General features: G+C 42.3%; 1 pseudogene across 1 annotated transcript in view; it reads left to right on the top strand.

The window, feature by feature from the left end:
* The first annotated feature begins 13 nt into the window (after positions 1-13).
* LOC307038840 (protein-glutamine gamma-glutamyltransferase 2-like) overlaps positions 14-24,326 on the top strand; it is a 69,677-nt pseudogene continuing 45,364 nt past the window's right edge. The window contains exons 1-8 of the transcript XR_013810658.1: positions 14-9,150; positions 9,783-10,019; positions 13,146-13,274; positions 14,602-14,793; positions 14,995-15,034; positions 15,721-15,855; positions 16,028-16,137; positions 16,426-16,478. The product of XR_013810658.1 is annotated as a protein-glutamine gamma-glutamyltransferase 2-like (transcript). The remainder of the gene's footprint in view (positions 9,151-9,782; positions 10,020-13,145; positions 13,275-14,601; positions 14,794-14,994; positions 15,035-15,720; positions 15,856-16,027; positions 16,138-16,425; positions 16,479-24,326) is intronic.

The following is a 24,326-nucleotide window of genomic DNA, read 5'->3' on the forward strand; positions in this document are numbered from 1 at the left end:
ACACACACACCCCCACACACACACACACACACACACACACACACACACACACACACACACACACACACACACACACACACACACACACACACACACACACACATACTTATTGCCAGTAACTGTTGGTTTATAGCTTGTTACCAAACGAAACATATCAGTTATTAACAGGGTAAATAAAAAACTAAACAGAAAACCCCTTTTATTTATTTATACAGTATCTACTTACAAAATTCTTTATTATTCCGCCGGGTTATTTTGCACCTCTTCTTCTCCCACATTGAACCTCGCAGGAACTCCGTTCAAACATCAAAACGTTCAGCTCGGTCGGGAATCGATGGCTATTACTTTTATCATTCATAACTTTCATAATTCCAGAGATACATCCCATAATTCATCACATTTTTAACATGGAAGTCAATGGAGAACTCTTCAGACTTCAACGATCTTCATGCAATTTCAACTGCTAACTGCTCCTTCTTCAACTGCTAACTGTTCCTTCATACTTTCACTCAAAAACCTCATTCCAACTTTAAAATGTTACACATCTTTCTGACATTATTCGTGCAAAACAACTTTTAAATCTGATTCTTACTTTTAGAGATATTAAACATTGTTCAGACCTTGGTAAAGAGGCCTTCTTCAGATTTTAGAGTACGTGATGTCACAGCTAGAGTGGAGGACAGATTTAATTTTGCCTTCATATTTTCTTTTAAACTTGCCATAATTCCCAAACCCTACACTCCTGAGACATAATTTTTCATGAGAAACGTAGGAAAACATCTCGTAGCTTGAAGAAAAAGCAAAATAAAAAAAAAGCAAAATAATGAAACAAAATACCTCTTGAGGGCAAGAAGTGACAAAAACTTTCAACATGTCTCCATTAAAGCCCATTGTAATTTCAGCCTCATCTTTCCCCACCACAGCAGCCGCACACCTTTAGTTAATCTGCCAAAAAGGCCACATTATTGACCCGAAAGTACACAAAAAGTACACTTCAGATGCTCAAGTTCCATGACATGCTTCACGCTTTGAAATTTCACCGATATCTGTTACGGTTCTTTAACAAAACGTTCACATGTAACAGGTTTATCTCTCATTCAGAACAATGAAAATGCTCTCCTCTCACTGATTACTGCACATCACCATGGAAACCTTTGATCTCTAGACACATTGGTAGCTCAAATATAAACACCTGTGTCATGGATCACGATGATGTCATAACTCCAACTGACATGCTCAGAGCAGCAGACTTCAGATAATGGTTAATGTTCCTACCCTCAACAGCTCTACGTCAATTATGGGGTGTCATCATATGCCGTTTCCATGGAAATCCCACGCCATAAAACACGATGCCGCTGTAACTCCAATGGACACGGTCCGATCGTCCCCCAAACTTTGCTTGTATATCACCGGTCCATGCCTCAACAGCTTTATGCCAAATCTGAGATCTCACCATACGCTGTTGCCATGGAAACACATCCCTCGCCATAAAACACGATGTCGCTGTAGCTCCAATGGACACGGTCCGGTCGTCCCACAATCTTCACCTGTATATTACCTCTCCATGCCTCAACAGCTCTACGTCAAATCTGACCTCTCACCATATGCCGTTTCCATGGAAATGCATCCCTCACCATAAAACCCGATGTCGTAACACCTATGAAAAGCCACATTCTCAACAAATTAATTCTGGACAATAAACTGGACTTTCTCTGTCTGACGGAAACCTGGCAACAACCTCTGGATTATCTCTCACTCAACCTCACTACACCCAATGGATACTCATACATAAATAAACCAAGCTCGGAGGGCCGAGGTGGTGGAATTGCCGTAATACACCGACAGGACATTAAAACCAGCCTCATCCCCATCTCATCTGCTCGTTCATTTGAACACATGGCTTTTAAACTCTCTGGTCACACACAGTCCTGGCAGTTGTTTACCGCCCTCCCAAACCAAACCCATCATTCCTCTCTGATTTTTCTGAATTTCTAACCCAGCTCTGTTCTTTCTCCACCTCAGTCCTCCTACTTGGTGATTTCAACATCCACATGGACTCCACTGACTCTACAATAACTACAGACTTCACGGACATGCTTAATTACTTCAACCTCATTCAACATGTCAACTTTCGTACCCATAACCGTGGCCACATTCTGGACCTTGTTTGCTCGACTGGACTAAACCTTCACCATTCACCTCTTCCTCTCCGACTACTTAGCCATCACCATGACCATCAACATTCCCACCCCACCACCAAAGCACAAACGCAAAATCAACTTCCGTAAACTAAGCTGTGTTTCAGCTACCTCGCTCTCATCCTCGCTCTCTGAAAAAATATCCACGACTCCCTTTGTGGACCTCCATAGCCCCTCTGATCTCACCAACTACTACAACAACGTTCTGTCCTCCTGCCTTGACCAACTTCCACCCATAAAAACCCAAACAGTTTCCTTCACCCACTCTGCTCCCTGGTTCACCCCTGAACTCCGTCTGATGAAAACCCGTGCCCGGCAAGTTGAAAGACTCCACAATAAAACAGGTCTCACGATTCATTCTCAAACCTACAAGGACAACCTACAGCAATATAAAGATGCCCTCTCCCATGCCCGCACCACCTACTACTCTCAGTTAATCCACACTGGCTCCAGAAACCCCAAAATACTCTTCTCCACAATAAATAAACTCCTCAGCCCCCTGGACACCACCACTCAGTCATTCAGAGTCAACAAATGCAGCTCTTTTCTCACATTTTTTTCAAAGCAAAATAGACAACATTTACAGCAGCTTAACCACTACCACACCAGCTCCCCCTCAAGCCACCTGCCCCCCCTTATCCTGCCAACCCCTGTCCCAGTTCTCCCCTGTCTCCACTACTGACCTCTCTGATCTCCTCACAGGAATGAAAAGTGCCATCTGCACCCTGGACCCCATCCCCTCCAGCTTTGTTAAGGCCTGCCTTCCTACTCTCTCTTCACTCATCACTACAACATCAACTCCTCCCTGTCTTCTGGCACCGTCCCACCATCCCTCAAAATAGCTGCTATTACTCCTATTCTGAAAAAACCCGGACTCAACCCTGACAACCCTAATAACTTCAGACCAATCTCGAACCTACCCTTTCTGTCAAAAGTTCTGGAACGCGCTGTAGCGTCACAACTTAAGCATCATCTCTCTGCTAATAACCTCTATGAAACTTTTCAATCCGGATTCCGCTCAAACCACAGTACCGAAACCGCACTCCTCAAAATCACAAATGACCTTCTCCTCTCCTCCGACGCTGGTAGCCTCAACATCTTCATCCTCCTTGACCTCAGCGCTGCCTTCGACACCATCAATCACTCCATCCTCCTCACCCGTCTTGAAACCACCTTCAACATCACCGGCACTGCCCTTGGTTCACATCATACCTGTCGGACAGTTCGTCTACATCAATAACTGCAAACCCCACCGCTCCTCTCCCCCAAGGTGTCCCCCAAGGTTCAGTTCTCGGCCCCCTCCTCTTCATCCTCTACCTGCTTCCCCTTGGTCACTTAATCCGCCGTCATGGACTTCAATTACACTGCTTTGCCGACGACATCCAGCTTCTCATCTCCACCAAGTCCATCTCCACTGCTACTCACTCCATCCTGACAAACTGCATCACTGAAATAAAATCCTGGCTGCAACTCAACTTCCTGAAACTCAACTGCGATAAATCTGAGATAATAATCATTGGACCAAACAAGCTCACCACATCTATCCATAGCTTACCTCCGGAACCTAGGCATCATATTTGACCAAACCCTCTCCTACAACAAATACATCAAACGGATAACAAAGACAGCCTTCTTCCACCTCAAAAACATTGCCCGTCTACGTCCATCCCTCTCCTCCACTGCTGCCGAAACCCTAATCCACGCCTTTATCACCTCCCGTCTGGACTATTGCAACAGCCTCCTCTATGGTTCACCTGCAAAAATCCTCAACAAACTTAAATATATCCAGAACTCCGCCGCCCGCCTACTCACCCACACCCGAATCCGTGAACACATCACCCCCGTCCTCATAAGGCTCCACTGGCTCGCCATCCCCCAGAGAATTCAGTACAAAATCCTCCTCATGACATACAAAGCCCTCCATAACCTGGCCCCATCCTACCTGACTGACCTCCTCCACAGACACACTCCCACTAGCTCCCTCCGCTCTGCTGCTGCCAACCTCCTATCCTTCCCCACCCGGACCAACCTCAAGTCCTGGGGCGGCAGAGCCTTCTCCGTTGCTGCACCCACCCTCTGGAACTCACTACCCCAATCCATCTGAGATTCTTCCTCCCTCACAGCATTCAAAACATCACTCAAAACCCACCTGTTCAACACTGCATTCAACCACTGACCCCCCTCCCTATTTTCTGTTTTGTTTATCTCTTTTTTTGTATGTCTTTGTTTTTTTTTTGTCTTTTTTAATTCTCTGTCAAAGCGTCTTTGAGTCTCCAGAAAAGCGCTATATAAGTCCCATGTGTTGTTATTATTATTATTATTATTATTATTATTATTATTATTATTATAAAGCATTCCCAATAGCAATTTCTTCAGGAATTGCATTCTCTAGTTATCTTTACAGTGTTGCTCCATGAAGACCAATTTAAGTGTCACACATTAGATTTGCAACTTTGTTTATCCTGCTTTAGGATTTAGATTTATTTCATTTTAGTTGTACAATTCCCATATATTTCCAAGATTTATTTTTATTGTTTTTGGTCCAACATTTTCCTTACATTTCACAATTTTCTTTTCATTATCATATCTATTTAACATTTTTACATATTTTTCAGACCATTTCCCTTTACCAATTTCTTGTCAAAATGTATCACACTACATTTGTTCTCATTTAATTGTATTTGTATTATAGCAATCCAGTACAAAACCTTCACTAAGAATGACCTCAATGCTAAAACGCATAATTACATTATATGACTGTGTCAATAGAAACTGACATTTATCAGGAAATTAGGAATCCAAATGTCACTGCGGTTATGTCAACCATGTTGTTTCATAATGAAGAGACACAACATCCGGCATGACTGACAGAGCAAATCACAACAAGTCACTGAGCAGATGAGATAAAAAGGTGACCGATCAGGTGAGAAGCTTCTTCTTATTTTATTGGTTATTCAACTTATTTAATGAATGAGAATTGAATTGCAAAATACACTGAGCTCAAAAGGACTTGCTTAATTCTTTAAAGGGAGTGTCCGTTCACCTTTGTCTTATTGAGACAGACCTTTCATCACACTGGGAGTTCCTAATGAGAATTTTATTTTTTATTTCCTCCCCAGTCCAAATATAAAAGCCAGATCTCTTCAAACTGCCTCCTGGTGGTCTAAATGAAATTGAAATCGTAATGTGGCAATAATTTTTACGCAGTAAATAAAAACCTTTTCTTGTAATAATTGAAAAAGTGTCAGGTTTTGTCTTTATCAACAAAAATGCAGAACAACAATCAAAAGTCTTCTATTTCTTGTATTGGAAATTAACTATTAACTGGAAATCATTAGCTCCGTTGTTCTGTGGTTATGGTTGTATTACCTTACTAACTTAGTTTATTATATAATACTCGAGCATAATTTAATAAATACAATAGGATAATTTATAGCATCAAGAAAGAAATACCGATTATTTATTTTTGAAGAATAATTAGAAACACGATTTGGTGGTCATATCCAGTTGGAAAGGATATTGCCAACTCCCCATGGCTCTCACCTTACCACCATCACACACACACACACACACACACACACGCGCACACACACACACACACACACACACACACACACACACACACACACACACACACACACACACACACACACACACACACACACACACACACACACACACACACACACACACACACACACACACACACACACACACACACACACACACACACACACACACACACACACACACACACACACACTCCCCCCATTCAATACATATAACAGTTGGTTTAAAATTAGACAAAGCTGAAGCATCGTTAAGTAATTTAGTCATTTTAAAACAATAATATTATCAGTTTTCTTCCCTGGATACGCGTATTTAATTTAAACCACAACTGCTTCTAATTTATTACCACATTTTTTAACTTTTTGGGTTGCTTGATATATTTTATTGTTGTTTCCGTTGAAGTTTATAACTGGTGCTCTACTACATATTGAATGTGTTATTATTGTCTCTATTTTTGTGCCATGAAAGGTGCCTTACATAAAAAGTGTTATTGTTGAAATAGTAGTACAAAATGATTAGTTAGAAATACACACTTCATAGCTGTATTTAAAGCTTTTGCGCAAACATGCACGTTTGAAAAGAATAACAAATGATTGGGGAATATGGTTATATTTCGGTAAGTCCTTTTTTATTTATCCAGATTTTCACAATAAGTGTGAGTTTCCACAGCAGATCAAGAAGATCCAGTTTAGCTAGTTTACAATAATACTTGAGGCTTTATTAATCCCAGTGGGGAAATTCCGGAGTTTAAGCAGGTATGGTGACAGCACAGTTCCTTCGGGGGCTCCAGTGTTGCTCACCAGCACATCAGACACGCTGCCCTGTAGCCTGATATACTGATGTCTGCTGGTGAGGAGTCTGTAATCCAGGCCACCAGGCTGTGATCCACCTGCAGCACTGACAACTTCTCAGAGAGCAGGTGTAGCTGGAGGCTTTGCATTTGCCACGAAGTCTCGACCGGTACACCTCTCTCAACCATCTCTCCAGCTCCTGACCGGTTGCCTGGACTGATGTAGTGTCCTTCAGGTTGCTGTTGAAAATCTTGCCAAGAATGTCCTCTGGCTTTTCTGAGACAGTTTGGATTGGTGCCCCTTCAATGCTGAAGCGGAACCTGTCAATGACCTTTCCCTCCCTAAGCACCAATGATCTTGATTTTACCGGCTTGAACCTCATTCTTGCCAAATAAATGTGTTCCCTCCAGCCCTTGTACAATCCACCTGCTTCCTGGTGTGACAGTCAGGTCATCCATGAATGCCCTGATTGGTGGCTGGCGTATCCCTGACTTGGACCACGGGTCCCAGCACTGTGGTTCAGCAGACTTCACAACCATGAGTGGCCACAGCAAAGAGGATCACAGAGATGGTGCAACCAGTAATGATTCCAACCTCTAGTCTATGCCACTCCGATGTTACTGACCACTGAACTGGGTGTAATAATCCAGAATGAGACCTACCACTTGGCCCGGCTCATGATGTTTGACCATGACTGCCTGGTTCAGCTTGTCTGGTATTGAGCCATACGCACAATATGCCGGAGCATTGTCAGGTCTCCATTGTTCTCTCTGCCTTCTCGGATGAGCTTGGTCACCACTCCTGCTCTAGACATCCGAACCTCCAGACAGGACTCCCTTCTGTACTGTGGCACATCTCATTACATTGTTTATTATTATATCATTATTAAATTTATGAAGCTGACGCTTTTATCCAAAGAGACTTACAATAAGCGCAATAAACCATAAAGACACAAACTTAGAACAACAAGAAACATGCATATACTATACGCTTCAAAGTAGCCAAACCATTGTAATAGTGCATTTGTTTCAAATGGGCTAAACTCTTTAAGTGCTACCTTTTTATTTTTCTTCTTTTAAAAACATTCACAGATACTTATATAATCTGAGTTGAAGAAGCATCAGAACACCTTTTTAAATAAAAGTCTGAAATGCAATTATAAAATGTGGGGGGATACCACTTAAACACACTCATTGTAAGTCTCTCAACAAAAGCCAGGAAGTGTAACATGATATATTTGCAGCATAGTGATCTTTAACAAGTCAGCTGAAAAACAGGAACCTATAATCTGATCTCAAAGGAAATTCGAATTCCAGGTTGCAAAACGTGTTGTATCTAAATGTGAGATGGGCTGGGCTTCAGAGTATTTAAACCTCATACATAGCTCACCTGTCAGTGAGCTGCTCTCAGTAACTGTCTGCTACATCCAGGTTTTAAGGAGGGAAACTGTTTGTGAAATGGCATATTTTGGACATTCTGGTAAGTACAGTTCGACTTTTGCATACATCATATGAATATGAATAGAATCCTTAATATTGTGTTGGTTGCATATGTTGAAAAAAGCAAACACTGTGTTCAAATTTCAAAATGATGCCATAAAACGTAACATTTAATGTGAAACTGAATTAAATTAATGATAATTAGCCCTTCCCAGATAACAATATTAGATTAAATATAGGCCTATTTAATATATCCCAAACTGGATTATTTTTGGCTAAGCACTGTGTTAATATGATTTTGCACAAGTTAAACATTTGATAAAATATCTTTAAAGAAAAAAGCTCTAAATATTCATTTTTAGCTGTCGGAGCAGATGGCATTCTTCTCAGCCCTCTGGAATGAATGAGTGAACATTAATGAAAACATAACTGGTTTTTACAGCTCTACAAACCAAAGCATTTTTTATTTTTTACAAATTCAGCTATTTTCTTATGCCTTAGGGAAATTCTCTAGCTACCTTATTTTCCACCAGATGGTAACTTTTCTGTCCGTTTAGTGCAGAGCAGGAACACCAAAGTATTCGAAGAATTCAAAAACTTTATTCGTCACGATGGCTGAAGCATAGTTTCTGCAATGAAAATCTAAAATTCCAGACTCCAACAATGCAACATATAATAAGTGCAGAGAGATGGTGCAGGAGTAATGTGGTCCCTAGCAGGTCTCCCTTGAAAAAGAGATCAATGATCTCAATGGGATACACCTGGGTAAATAAAGGTTTGAAATGAAATGAAATGAATAAAAGTGACATAAAAATGTTAAAGACGGCAATTGACATGATGGTATGAGTTGCAGGAATAAGAAAATATATATATTTATATAATAGAATTAGATATAACTAACATGCAATTTATCCATTTACTTTTCCACATTCTTTCACATATAATTAACAATTTTCGTAAAAATATCTTAAAATCTTCTTCTTTTTTTTTTTAAGGGAGTGGACCTCCACCCTAGGAACAACAACTTCCTCCACCACACCGGTGATATCTCTATGGATCAGCTGAGGCGAGGTCAGCCCTTCAAACTGACCCTGAATTTGACGCAGCCTTTCGACCCTAAACTGCACCAGCTGCACATCACTGCAAAGACAGGTCAGGCTTTCTTTAAATTATTTATATTGTTGCATGTATATGTTTTTCATACAATGCCAATACTGATTACTCACTCAATGTAGTTATGACAGGATATGACTTCTGGCATCTGCCTTTCCATTTAATTACTTAATAATTAATAAATAAATAATAAAGAAATGCATCTGGGAATTTCATTTCATTTTCATTTCATTTTCATTTCATTTTCAGCCTTACATTGAAAAAAGTATGGAAGTTCAGTGACTGCATTGATTGAGTGGCTTTATTGTTGCTATCTGTGACTTTAGAAAAACAACGTGCTTCCTGTAAGGCTTTTATTTTGAAAACCCTGCCTCTCCCTGCACTTTCTGTAAGAATACAGTCACTCCATGGGTCTTTTTTTAATAAATATGCTTCATTCTGAGCATACAGTAAGTATACGGTAACTCTATGGTGCTTGTGTTTTGTGTTGCTTTAGAGGACTTTTGGTATAAAAGACAAGGCTCATCTTAAGCTTCCTGTATGGATACATTCACTCTATGGAGCTTGTGTTTTGAAAAACATGCTCCTTTTTGAGCTTTCTAATATAACTCCTATCGTAATATTTCTTGACTTGAGCATCTCATCTATTAACTTCATTGGCTCCTCTGCAGGACAAATTCCAACGGAGAAACAGGGGATTCTTTCACTCTTCGGCGTCCCAGATGTGGTGACCCGCTCCCGTTCAGCTATAGCAGTATGGAAGGCGGATCTGCACAAGGACTCCTCCCTGCAAACTCTGGTCCTCAACCTCACCCCCCCGGCTGTCACCCCTGTGGGGGAGTGGATCCTGACTGTGAAACTCGGGGGGGAGGAGATGCTGGTGGTGCTCAACAACCCCTGGTGTCCCGGTAGGTGCTTCATCTGTCATTCTTTGAAGGTTTATTAAAGCTACTCGGAACATTTATCAGAATTGGAGAACGAAACCCTCTTTTAATTGTCACACATACATGCACACAGCACACACAGTGACATTTTACCTCTGCATTTAACCCATCCTAGTACTAGGAGCAGTGGGCAGCTATTGTACAGCGCCCGGGGAGCAATGGGAGCGGGGGGGGTGTCCGGTCCCTTGCTCAAGGGCAACACGGCAGGGCAGGAGGTGAACTTGTACCCCTCCAAGTAGCAGTCCACACACCATATTTAGGTCCTAGTCCAAGTCCATACTGACTGAGCCACTGCCAGACAAATTACCATGTCAATCAATCAATCAATCAATCAATCAATTAATCAAGGATTATTTATATAGCCCATAGGCTTGGGCGGTATGACGGTATTACGGTATACCAGGGTATTTCGAAATACCGTCGGTATGATTTTCAATACTGTGACGTCACAGACTGTGCGGGTGGGCACGCTCGTGCACTGCTAGCACCTCACTGCGGGGAAACTGTGGACCTCAGTCGCCTGTCAGCGCAACTTAAATGATGACGTTAAGAAAAGAAAAAAAAGCAGGCCGGGCCGGCCGTTAACTTCCATCAGAGAAATAGTATGGTGAGAATCAGGCAGGACCACAGCAACAGGCACAGCCACCACTCAAAATCCAGGACTCAGGACCACAGCAACATGCACGACTCAGGATCCCGGCGTAGTCAGAAACCAAAAACACATTTCTGGGAAGCTGGGTTATTCGAAACATGACAGTACACAGGTACAGACAGCGAGAAGGAAGAAGTAAGGTGTCCCCCGACAAACTAAGCCTAAATCAGCAAAACTAGGGGCTGAATATAGTGAGCCCTATCTATAAGCTTTATCAAAAAGGAAGGTCTTAAGCTGACTTTTAAAACAGATAGGGTGTCTGCCGCCCGAAAACAAACTGGAAGCTGATTCCACAAAAGAGGAGCTTGATAACAAAAGGTTCTGGCTCCCATTGTACTTTTAGAGACTCTAGGAACAACCAACAACCCTGCATTCTTGGAGCGCAACGCAAAGCAGCCAAAACAGGAGTAATGTGGTCCCTTTTCCGTGCTCTTGTCAATACACGTGTTGCAGCATTTTGAATCAGCTGAAGCGACTTAACTGACTTCTTGGTACACCCTGATAATAAAGAGATACAATAATCCAGCCTTGAAGTAACAAATGCATGGACTAGTTTCTCTGCATCGTTTTGAGGCAAGATATGCCTGTTTTGCGCAATGTTACGTAGATGAAAGAAGGCGGTCCATGACATTTGTTTTATGTGTGCGTTAAAGGATAAATCCTGATCAAATAAAACACCAAGATTCCTTACTGTCTCACTGGAGGCCAAATGAATGCCATCCAGAGTTAGTATATCTTTAGATAGTTGGATTCTTTGGGCTGAGTACAATAACTCGGCCCAATAACTTTAACATAAATAAATGTAAGGTCATCCAGGTTTTTAAGTCCTTGAGGCAGTTTTGAATTTGTATTTAGATGATTGGTTTCATCAGGCTTTATAGATAAATATAGTTGAGTATCATCCGCATAACAATCAAAATGTACAGAGTGATTCCTTATAATATTGCCTAACGGAAGCATATATAAATGTGAACAAAATAGGTCCAAGCACTGAGCCCTGTGGCACTCCATGGCTAACTTTGGTTTGCATGGAAGATTCATTGTTGACACATACAAACTGGACATGTTAAGATCCTGTCCGTCAAAATAACGGGCAGCGAAAAAGTCTAATGCCACCAGTGGTCGATAGTATCAAATGCAGCCCTGAGATCGAGCAAGACAAGAATAGAGACAAGTTCTTTGTCTGAGGCTATTAGAATGTCATTTTTGACTTTAACCAGAGCTGTCTCTGTGCTATGATGTGTTCTAAAGCCAGACTGAAAATCTTCAAATAAATCATTGTTTTTTAAGTAATCACACAACTGTTTTGCGACTGCTTTCTAAGGAACTTTTGAGAGGAACGGAAGATTAGAAATAGGTCTATAGTTGGCTAAAACTATAGACCAAAAGCTGCTACTTTAAAGGATTGTGATACGTAGGCTGATAATAAGGACATATTAATTATATTGAATAAAGACGTTTTAATTAATGGGAAAACTTATTTTAACAGCTCAGTTGGAATCAGATCTAAGACACACGTTGATGGTTAAGAAGAAAGAGTCATTTAATTCAGTGGTTCAAGGTTCATTTGAAAAAACTGTTGGTGAATTATATTGTAAATGGTCAACACACTAGATATAAAACATACTCGCAAAATTGAAACTCAGTTGAGAAAACACATTTCAAAAGTGCTTTCCAATCAAAACGGAGCATGTTTAACACACAGACAATGAAATTAACTATAAAACCAGCAACTAAACACATTAAAACATAACTAAAATCACATTAAAAATCAGGTTTTATATATATTTTACTTACATTTGACCACCACTGACATTGATTTATTGTTTTCTTTTGCTTAAGTAAGATTTTAAATGCAGGACTTTTTTCAACAAAGTATTTCAATACTATATAACCGAAGACTATCGTCTGTCTGTCTGTCTGTCTGTCTGTCTGTCTGTCTGTCTGTAGTTGACTGGGTGTATCTGAAGGATGAGAAGGAGATAAATGAGTATGTGAGGAATGAACAAGGAGTAATCTACAGAGGAAGTAATAACTACATCTTCCCTTTAGCCTGGGACTTTGGACAAGTACACAGACAGACAGACAGACAGACAGACAGACAGACAGACAGACAGACAGACAGACAGACAGACAGACAGACAGACACGTCCAAAAACATTGTTTTGTACAAGCAAATGAAAACCACTCAATTTCAAGTTGTGTACATTTCTTAAACTTCTAGTTTTATATATAATTGTTTAGAATTGATGTAACCAATATTCCACATTCAGAAGAGGTTATACATTTCATTGTGTCTTTTGAGTAGCCAAAGTTTGAATTTGATCAATGTGAATGTCTTGCCAAGAGCAGATGATTTCTCATTTAAAGTATAAACAACATTCTCATCTGCATTATAATAAATAAAATAACACTCAAAATGCTCTCCCCTCTTCCAGTTTGAGGACAACATGGTGGACATTTGTTTGAGGATGTTGGACCGTAACCTCAAACATGCTAAAGACCATGCTGACGATGTCTCCGCTCGCTGTAACCCCATCTACGTCAGCCGCGTGGTCAGCGCCATGGTATGATATACTGCGTTTATTTCTTACACACAAATCCACAATCCCTCAAATAACAGCTAAGCCTTTGTTGGCTGACATTTTAGACTGTTGGGATCCAAAATTCAGAAATGTTGGGAGTCAGTTTGTTTTATGCAACAGCACAGGCAGAGTTGTCTTCTGGATGTTTAGTAAGATAAAATAGAACTTTATTTATCCCAATTTGGGACCTTTTTGAGGGAGCTGCTGCAACAGGCAGCTGTGTGCACAGCACCAATGCAACGATGCTATTTACCAAGTGAAAGAAGTACTCACATCTATTACTTTTTAGAAAAGCAACATTACCAAAGCTTAGAAATACTCTGTTACAAGTCCAACCAAAAACTATAGAAGTATTAGCATTACATGAACCTTAAAGCTCACCTATTATGCTATATTTGAGCAATATATTATTGGGCCATATCTATATAAAACATGTCTCTGAAGTGTTTTGCTCAAAATACAAAACATATCACCCATTGTAGCCTGTCTCATACCCCTCTATTTCAGCCCTGTTACTAAAGTACTGATTCGGGGCCACGCCCCCTTTGGAGCACACATGCAGCAGAGCTGCAGAGAGAGAGAGAATCAGATTCCCAGCTAAATGCTGCCGTGAGCCCGTGACTAAATGCCATATTATGTTCCAAACCACATGTTGAAATAAATACATAGTAATAATAATAAAATACATAAAAAAGTGCATTTTGTACAATAGGCGACCTTTAAGTAAAATAACTTGTGTAGTATATATTGCTCGTGCAGATTTAATGATAAATTATGAATTAATTACAAAGAGTGCCAGCACTCTACTTTGGCAATCACAATTCAAAGTTTACCTTTAATAAAATACCTTAATATAACTTCCGTTACAGAAGCAGAAGTGTGTTCAGACATTAAAATGTAAATATTTCAAATACTTTAAAAAGTGGAAAAAATAAAATTAACAATTAAAAAATAAAAGGAGTTTTTAAGGTATCATATCAAATATAAACCATATAAAATATTCTGGATAATTAAAATAAATAGTCAAAATTAATACAGGAAACAAAGAAAGGAGAAACTCTACTATGTAGCAGTGAGTAATCTGCCAGCCAGAGGTGAGCTGTTGTAAAGTGTTATTGCAGTGGGCAGGAATGTTTTCCTGTGTGAAAGCGGAGCTGCAGCAGTCTGTTGGAGAAAGACCTTCGCTGTCTGTGCAGCTGCAGGTGGAGAAGGGGGTGGGGTTATCTGTCTGTCCAGCTGCAGGTGGAGAGGGGGGTGAGGTTATCCATGATGGACAACAGCCTGTTCAGTGTCCTCCTCTACACCACAGCTTCAATGGGGTCCAGCTGGCTCTGGCTCTGATGCTGCCCCCACAGCAGACCGCAGCAAAGAAGAGTGCACTGGCCACAAAGATCTCCAGCATCTTGCTGCACACGTGGAAGGATCTCAGCTTCCTCAGAAAATAGAGTCTGCTCATCCCCTTCTTGTACACAGCGTCATTGTTGATCCTCCAGTTCAGTCCGTGAAGTTGTAACTTTGAAGAGACAAGGCCACATTAAAAGAGAAATTCCTTATTTTCTTCAAGATCAACTCTGTGGATGATCGTGGGGTCCTGGCGGGAAATTGGTCACCTCCATATGTTGGGGGCCAAAACCCCACTCACTGGAGCGGAAGTTAACCCATCCTGCGGCAATGGTACAACCTTGGATCCCACCACGTGAAGTTTGGACAGTGCTGGGTGTTCGCCGGGGTCATGTGCTCAGGTAACAGTTTTAATATACATTTACCAATGGTAATGTTTAAATGGATTTGAGGAACTTCCCCTCAATTCTATTGGCTCTAACGGTTCAAAAGAGGTGTCAATCATCAAAATCGACCGAGGGGGGCCAGAGATATGGCAAATCCACCCAAATGACCCCAGAAGTGGGTTTTTTGTTGTTGTGCTAAATCTCTCTAAAAAGGTCAAATGCCACTTTTTTTGAATCAGTCTTGCTAAAGGGTACTTGTTATATGTTATAGTTTGGATTCCCAAAGCTTTTAGTCTACTATCCCATCATTCAAAGGTGGTTTTCACAATAAGTAATGTTTTTTTTTGGACGGACACTATAATTTAAAATGTTTTACTGTGTTCAATCTGAATTTACTTCAATAAAAACATCTATATTGATTCTGACTTTTCTACACCCAACTCACGGGTTTGACATTGCTTTGAGAAAAAAGATTATTAATTTACTTTTAGAAGTGAAGATATAGTTATTTGTTCTGGGAATGTCATTTTCGAGCCCGAGATCTGAAAAACAGGCTCAGGGCTTAACAGGTTAAGGAAAAAATAACCCCAACATGTGAGCAGGATCCTGATGGGAAGTGGAGGGGTCTCGCTCACTCTGAAGGGGCAAATGTGTTCAACTGACGACAAATTCTGACTCAAACCTTCGTTTTACGGTCGCAGTGATGCGCCTGCTGGGCTTCCCTGCCGCGTGGTCACCAACTTTCAGTCAGCCCACAACACCAACAGCAATCTGACCATTAACGAGTACCACTCCGACTACGGCGTCGCAAAGAAAACATCCCCAGACAGCATTTGGTGAGAGGTGGCAATATCTTATTATAACAACTGTTATCCAGTACACACAACTTCATTCACCAAAAAGTTTAGTCTATCTCAGTGTCAAGGAGGAGGTCTGAGGCTGTTTCCGCGAGAATTACCTTAAGGAATTATCATCCAGTTGTAATAGGAATTTTGCTTTGTGTCTTAGGAACTTCCACGTGTGGACGGAGGCGTAGATGAGGCAGCCTGATCTTGCAAATAACGGAACATTTGACGGTTGGCAGATTCTGGATCCAACACCACAGGAGAAGAGCAACAGTGAGGATACTTCCCTTAATCTCCAGAAATGTTAACAGAATCATTACTTTCCCGCTTTGATAACTTTGTATTATTATAATTGAACAATAAATGCCTCCCCGGTTATATTTTTATACCCTATAATATCTGTATTTGGTTAAAAGTATTTCCATTTTAACTGTACTCGAGAAGACAGTTTGGGAAAATAATTGAATTTTGGTCAGATCTCAAAAAGAAATATATCACATATATATACAGTTGCTCCCAACCTTTTCTGAAATCAAACAAATCTACATCCCTACTGCTGAGGTGTCTTTGAGCAAAGCATCGAAAACCCAAATGCTCGGGGGAGCCAAACCAGGGTAGGCGCTTCATTCTTACACCGCTTCATAAATCCTGTGTGTTTTTCAGGAGAAATGGTTATACTCTAGCTCCTTTTTGGAGTATGGAAGAAGAAGAAGAAGAAGAAGAAATACATTAAGTACTGTAGTACTTAATGTATTTCTTCTTCTTCTTCTTCTTCTTCTTCTTCTTCTTCTTCTTCTTCTTCTTCTTCTTCTTCGGTGGTGGAGGTGTGTTTGAAGATGGAAGAGGGAATTTCAACTTTATTTCTTTTGTTTCTGTTTCAATCGTTTCTTTAACTGTATGATCTTTCGTTGGGATTTTTGTGCCCTTTGCAAGTACGGTTAATTTGTTAATTTAGTGTTTTTCCGTGCCTCGTGGCGGGGATGGCGTCCTCCGGGGCCCGCCGGTGTCTCTGAGACACGGAGTGCGGCTGGTGGCTCAGGCCGCAAGCACAGTGGAGCAGGTGCTGATGGCTGTGGGGGATCAGGTCGGTCATGTAAACATCTCCTATGCTTCCCGCATGAACAAAGCGGTCGTGGTCTTTTTGAAAGACCAGAAATATGTGACGGAACTTATCGAGAGCGGATTAATGCTAAACGTGGAATACATTCAAGTTTCACCGCTGGCGACACCGTCCACGCGGATCACTGTGTCTGACGTTCCTCCGTTCATCCCGAATGAGGCGCTGGAACGGGAGCTGAAGCGTTTTGGTGAGTTTGCCAGTAATCTCCGCACTGTTGCTCTGGGGTGTAAGGATGAAAAGTTAAAACATGTCCAATCTCTGCGGAGACAGGTTTTTATGTTTCTGAATTGTCCCACTCAGACACTAGATGTGTCCTTCCGGGTGAGGCACGAAGAGGGTTTTTATATGGTTTATGCGAGCTCAGGGAGCGTAAAGTGATTTGAGTGCGGGGAGTCGGGTCACAAACGTGTTGCATGTCCACAGAGACGGCACGCCGCTCCGCCGGGTGCGGCTGGGCCCGGGGCCGCCGGGGCAGCCGAGCCGGGGGCCGCTGGGGCAGCCGAGCTGGGGGCGGCCGGGGCCGCTGTGGCGGCCGAGCCCGGGGCGGCCTGGTCCGCGGCAGCGGGACCCGGTGTCGCTGGGGCTGCTGCTGCACCCGCCGGGGCCCCGGTGGCTGCGGAGGAAGTAGGGATGAATATCGTGAGAGATGAAACAAGGACTGTAGAGAGTGTGGTGAGTGTGAGAGGAAACAATGTGGAAACAGGTAAACGGGTGGGAGATGATGTAGCAGGACAGGTGAGGACTGGTGCTGTGGGACAGGTGGAGGCTGTATGCACACAGAAGGAGCTGCCGTCTGGCTCTGGGCGGCAAAAAGAGCTTCAACAGGCTGCAGACAATAATGAGGTGACAGAGATGGACACAGACGGTGAGGGGGATTCTGACTGTGTTTCAGTTGCAGATAGTCTCTCTCAGAACGCAGAGATATATTCTTTGGAAGAGATTAATGTCTTTTTAGAGGAGTCTTTTGGCAAGTCAGTGGAAGTGAGAGATTTTTTCCCTGACATTGACAAGTTTCTTCATACAGTGAGAACTCTTCAGAAAGTTGTAGGGATAGACCTGCTGGATGAAAAGAAACGTTATCGTCTCAGGAGGCAGGATGTAACTGCTGGAAGCAAAAGAGGGAAGAAACTGAAAAGGTCTAAATAATTTCAACATGATCATGCAACACTGGGTGTCTCCTCTCTGCTGTGTGTACCTGTCTGTTCTTTCTCTCTGTCTCCTTCCTCTAATGCAGGCTTTAAGGGTTGCTTCCTTGAACATGAACGGGGGTAGAAGTGCACAGAAAAGAGCTTTAGTGTTAGAGGTCTTTAATCAGAAAAAATTAGATGTGATATTTCTGCAGGAAACACACAGTGATAGCCTGAATGAGACAGACTGGGGGATGTGGTGGGGGGGTCAGTATGTACTCAGTCATGGCTCAAACCTTAGTGCTGGAGTAGCTGTTTTATTCTCCTCCTCTCTAAATGTAAAGATTTTATCCAGCACTGAGATAGTGGCAGGTAGAGCCTTGATGGTGAAAGTGGAACTGTTAGAGTTCATTTTCACTTTTATTAATGTGTATGCACCCAATCAGGGCCCTGCACGTGTATCTGTTTTTCAGTTATTAAAAGACAAGCTAGACACTAGTGTACAGGGGGAGTGTGTTATACTGGGGGGGGACTGGAACGTTTGCACTAATGTCACTTTAGACAGAATAGGACGGGAGCCTCATCCTCAGTCGTCCCTTTTACTGTCACAGGTGATAAGAGAGGCTGACTTAGTGGATGTGTGGAGGATGAAGCATCCCTCCGTTAAACAATACACCTGGATGAGAATGCTAGATGGGGGCGTCAGTGCAGCCAGGCTAGACAGATTTTACATGTCTTCTTCTTTTATTACTCGTGCAGTGAACTGTCACATCCAACCTGTTGGTTTTACAGATCATCAGCTAGTTTCTTTGGATTTGTTTTTATCCAACACAGAGAAACCTAGATCGTTCTGGCAGTTTAATGTTAACATTTTACAAGATTTGATTTTCTGTGAGAATTTTAAATTGTTTTGGATCAACTGGAAATCAAAGAAAGAGTCTTTTCCCTCCCTGAGTCAGTGGTGGGAGGTAGGAAAGGCTCAGATTAGAGTGTTCTGTCAACAGCATACAGCCTACTCCACTGCAAACACTAGGAGAGCTGTAGACCAGTTAGAGAAAGAGATCAGAGAGTTAGAGAGTGTGTCTGCTCGAAATATAGAACAGTCCCTCCTAAAACAACAACAGCTTAACTGTTTTCTTCAGGAGAAAGCCAAGGGAGCTCTGATCAGAGCCCGTTTTACTTCCATGAGAGACATTGATGCACCAACCACCTTTTTCTTCAACCTGGAGAGGTCTGTGGGCCAAAGGAAGCAGATGGTATGTCTGCGTCTTCCCGATGGACAGGTAACCTCTGAACCTGCTGAGATGAGGAGACATGCAGTGTCCTTCTACACGGACCTGTTCAAAGCCGAAGGTTGTGACGTGGAAGCCGCTGATGAACTTTTTCAGGGTCTTCCACAGCTGAGTCCAGCCGAAAGTGACACCTTGGGCTCTGACATTACGCTGGAGGAACTGACCTCTGCGGTGACACAGATGGCCTCCGGCAAGGCTCCGGGCATAGACGGTTTACCTGCAGACTTTTTTAAACATTTTTGGAGCATTTTAGGACATGATTTGTTGGATGTATTGATGGAGTCCTTTGGGAAAGGGACTCTTCCAGCTTCCTGTAGGCGTGCAGTGATTTCACTGTTGCCTAAGAAAGGAGATCTAACCCTGCTGAAGAATTGGAGACCTGTGGCTCTCTTATGTACGGACTATAAGATACTGTCAAAGGTTTTAGCTAATAGACTGAAGTGTTTTATCGAACTTCTTGTTGGTACTGATCAGACGTATTGCATCCCTGGCAGATCAATTGTGGACAATTTGTTTTTGATGAGACACTTTTGATGTTTGCAAACTGTACAATATAAATGTTGGTATTATTTCTATTGACCAAGAGAAGGCCTTTGATCGTGTGGATCACACTTTTCTGGCTGCCACATTGCAGGCTTTTGGTGTTGGGGAGCATTTTTTGTCCTGGGTGAAGTGTTTGTACAGTGATGCATGTTGTGTTGTGAAAGTGGGGGGAGGGCTGAGCAGACCTGTACCAGTTAAAAGGGGGATCAGGCAGGGCTGCCCTATCTCAGGCCTATTATATAATATTGCCATCGAGCCGCTTTTGTGCAGACTTAGAAACCGGCTGAGGGGCCTGAGTCTGCCAGTGTCAGCTCAGGCCCCCCCGGTGGTTGTATCAGCTTATGCTGATGATGTCAGTGTTTTTATCCAGGGTCAGCGAGATATCCAGGAGCTACAGGACAGTTTAGTTTTGTATAGGAAGGCTGCCTCAGCCAAAGTTAACTGGGAGAAGAGTGAGGCAGTTTTGGTAGGTCAGTGGAGTTTAGAAAATAGGCCCAGTCTTCCTGGTAACCTCAGCTGGGGAAACGAGGGTTTAAAGGTCCTGGGAGTTTGGTTGGGGTCTGAGGACATGGTGGCACAGAACTGGGAGGGATTGCTGGGAAAGGTGCAAGCAAAATTAGCCAAATGGAAATGGCTGCTACCCCGGCTGTCCTACAGGGGAAGAGTTCTTGTAGCCAACAATCTGGTTGCCTCATCTTTGTGGCACAGACTCCAGGTGTTAACCCCACCGCCGGGCCTCATGAAACAACTGCAGCGGCTCCTCGTGGATTTCTTCTGGTCGGGTCATCACTGGGTGCCAGCATCGGTCCTGTACCTCCCTGTGGCGGAGGGGGGGCAGGGCCTTGTGGACATTACTGCGAGGACTGCTGCTTTTAGACTGCAGGCAGCTCAGCGGCTGCTGTATGGTGCCTCTCCCTGCTGGCTGGCTATGGCCCGGCTGTTGCTCTGGAGGGCAGGGGGCTTTGGTTTTGATAAACACCTGTTTCTGCTGAAGGCCCCTGCGTACAAGATAACTGAACTTGCACCTTTGTACTGCTCAGTCATCAATGCCTGGAAGATTCTGAGTTTTACCAGACCACCTGACCCCCGGCCTGGGATGTGGCTGTTTGAGGAGCCCCTGTTTGACACAGGTTTTCTTTCTGGAACCATTTTCTCTTCAGCCGCCCAAAAAAATGCGTTCATTGAAGCGGGAGTGGTAAAACTTGGCCATTTGACAGGGATCTCCACAGAAAAACTGGCTGAGGTGACGGGCATTCGATCAACTCGAGTTCTGGAGAACCTGGTAGAAGAGGTGTGGCAGTCGCTGTCGCCATCCCACCGGACTTTTGCTCTGGATGCAGATCTGGCCGACCAGTGGAGAAAGGGACATGATTATGTTTTTCCTGCCTTGATTGTGGGTCCTGCAGTGGGGGAATGGAGAAAGGAGGATGGTCTCCTGCTATCACTGGAGACTCTAACACCTGGAATGTTCAGCTCCTGCAATGGGAAGAAGCTATATCTTAGCTGCGTAAAGGTGCTAAACCTCAGCTCGCTCGCAGGCGTCAGCGAGTCGAGGTGGACAGATGTGTTTGGTTTGGGCTCTTCCCCTCAGGGCAGCTGGCGGATCCTGTATAAATCTCCCGTTCAAAAACGGATGGCTGACATCCAATGGAGAATTATACACGGTGCAATAGCCACTAACAAATACAGGGCTCATTTTGACCCAGGCACAAGGGGGGGCTGTCCGTTCTGTTTTATGGCAGAAACATTGGAGCATTTAGTGGTGTCCTGTCCCCGGTTGGCTGGTCTTAAAAAAATGTTACAGGAGTGGGTGGAGGGGTTCGGGGAGGTTTTCTCCACTTTTTGTCCATGGCCCCAAATACATCCTGAAAAAGAAGGAAATCCTACTATTGATGAATTTCTTGTTTGCTAATGCAAAATTAGCAATCTGGAAAAGTAGGAAGAACCAACTTGCTGGAGTAGGGTGGACGGATGCAGTGCTCTGTCTGAGGGGGCTGGTGGCAGCGCGTCTGAGGGTGGAGCATGCGTACTATACGCTGATCAATCATCTACAGGGGTTTCTGGATGTGTGGGCTGTTGGGCAGGTTCTGTGCTCACTGGGGGAAAATGACTCTAATATTGAAGTTTTAAAGGGTAGGTGAAGTTTTTTGTTTTTAAAGTGTGTAAAAGATGATGTTTTTAAATGGGTAAAACGTTTTCAAATGACATTTATTTGGTAGACGTGAAAATCTGTTTATTTATTTGATTTGTGTAATGTTTTTAGTTTTTTGTTCCGGTGTATAGTTGAAACAAATGGAAATAAAATTTGTTTTAAAAATCAAAAATCTTCTTCTTCTTCTTCTTCTTTCACAGGAATGAATATTTTAAGAATTCAGCTGCATATGTTCTTGCATCCTTTAAAATCAAGAAAGCCTCATGGCCCAAATATTTCTGAAACATCTTTCTAAAGGTCCATAGTTTCTGGAGAAAGTTCCTGTAGGATTATGAATAAAAACATGTAGGTTATTGCAGTGCATTTGCAAAATAAATGTTATTTGTGTGTCACTCTTATAATGAAAACACCAGTTGGCTCCAAAGTGATTATTTAAGCAAAGTTTGATTTTTACTTTTTTGCCCTTCAGAGGTTTACTGCTGTAGTCCAACTCCGGTGAAAGCCATCCTAAAAGCCCCTGTCACACTGTCCCGAAATTGACACCCGATGGACACACGATTAAGGAAATGTTCAAATTCGGCTCTGATCGTAACAACATCGGGCCATTCGTGAGGGCATCTTAAGCCATCGTATGACCGCCGGTGGAGTTTCTCAGGCTCCGGCAGCAACTTCGGGCGCGGTGGCAACATCTTTGGCATCACAAAGCATTGCCGAAGGACCTTGTGAAGGTTCATTTTCGTGTTGACTTTGTGTGTCCATTTTGCCTTTCGTAAGGTATTCGTGAGGGCATCTTAAGCCATCGTATGACCGCCGGTGGAATTTATCAGGCTCCGGCAGCAACTTCGGGAGCGGTGGCAGAATCTTTGGCATGCCAAAGATGGCTTAAGATGCCCTCACGAATGGCCCGATGTTGCTACGATCAGAGCCGAATTTGAACATTTCCTTTATCGTGCGTCCATCTGGTTGTTTTATTGCACAACAAAATTATGTAAACATATTATGTAAATAACTCAATTTGTGTTCTGTGAAACTAAAAGGGATATAATATATTATTTTGAAGGCGAGGAAGTTGTTGTTGCTATGGAAACAAAATGACGGAGAAAACTTAATATCTCCTACATATAAAGACGGAGAAAGTAAAGAACAAAGTTGGAAAATATCAGTACAGTATTATAATACTTTAAAATAATTGTTTGTTTTACTTTCATTGCAGTTGTATGTCTTAAATGTAATGTAAATGTTGCCTTCGTGTGTGGTTCCTTCACCCCACAGCTTTCTCTACTGTCCGTTAAGTTACCATAGCTATGAGGATGACACCCAAATTGACGTAACAATTTCACCAGGAGACTATGCTCCAATTCAAACACTGAGTAAGTGCATTGAACAAATCAATGACTGGATGTGTCAGAACTTTCTCCAATTAAACAAAGATAAAACTGAGGTAATGGTTTTTGGAGCCAAGGCAGGACGTTTAAAAGTTAGCGCTGAGCTTCAGTCTGCAATGCTCAAAACAACAGATAAAGCCAGAAATCTAGGTGTAGCCATGGACTCTGACCTGAGTTTCAACAGTCACATTAAAAGAGATCAGCCTACTATCACCTAAAGAATATATCTAGGATTAAAAGACTGATGTCACAGCAGGATTTGGAAAAACTTGTCCATGCTTTTATCTTTAGTAGACTTGACTACTGTAATGGTGTCTTCACAGGTCTCACTAAAACATCTATTAGAAAGTGTTAAGAGTCCTCACTAACACTAAGAAAGTGGATCACATCACTCCTATTCTGAAGTCCTTACACTGGCTTCCTGTATGTCAAAGAATAGATTTCAAAATACTGCTGCTGGTTTATAAAGCTTTGAATGGTTCAGGCCCAAAACACATTTCTGACCTCCTGCTAAATTATGTACCATCCAGATCTCTCAGGTCTTCAGGGACGGGTCAGCTTTCTGTCCCCACAGTTAGAACTAAAAATGGAGAAGCAGCGTTCAGTTATTATGCTCCAAATATCTGGAACAAACTCCCAGAAATCTGCAGGTCCGCTGCAACTCTGACTACTTTTAAATCCAGGCTGAAGACTTTTCTTTTTGTCGCTGCTTTTAATTGAACTATTCATATCTTAGACTGCACTGTAACTTTTATCCATGTATTTTTTCTTTTAATGTTTATTTTATTATCTTTTCTTTTTAATGACTGATTTTAAATGCCATTTTCTTCATGTCTTTCATTT

The sequence above is a fragment of the Notothenia rossii genome, assembly GCF_949606895.1.
Source record: "Notothenia rossii genome assembly, chromosome: 5".
Taxonomy (NCBI): Eukaryota; Metazoa; Chordata; class Actinopteri; order Perciformes; family Nototheniidae; genus Notothenia; species Notothenia rossii.